We start from the raw sequence: 317 nt of genomic DNA, 5'->3' as shown, positions 1-317 counted from the left end.
CTTGTTCTCTAAATCCCAGACCTGAGCTCTGTGTTTTCTTAGGGCCAAAATGAACTGAAACATAAATTGCCTGGACCCACCTCAGTCCAAAGACACACCTGAATCTGGAGAATCAACCCAGGAGAAATAGCACAGCCATCTGACCTGAGTTATCATATAGTTCTTCTCATTGTCCTATTTTATTTCCAAAATAGCACAAATCACTATTTTATTTTTTATTTTTTTTGAGACAGAGTTTCGCTCTTGTTACCCAGGCTGGAGTGCAATGGCACGATCTCGGCTCACCGCAACCTCCGCCTCCCGGGTTCAGGCAATTC

Source organism: Cebus imitator, unplaced genomic scaffold (assembly GCF_001604975.1).
Source record: "Cebus imitator isolate Cc_AM_T3 unplaced genomic scaffold, Cebus_imitator-1.0 Scaffold290, whole genome shotgun sequence".
Taxonomy (NCBI): domain Eukaryota; kingdom Metazoa; phylum Chordata; class Mammalia; order Primates; family Cebidae; genus Cebus; species Cebus imitator.
This window is presented reverse-complemented; position numbering follows the sequence as displayed.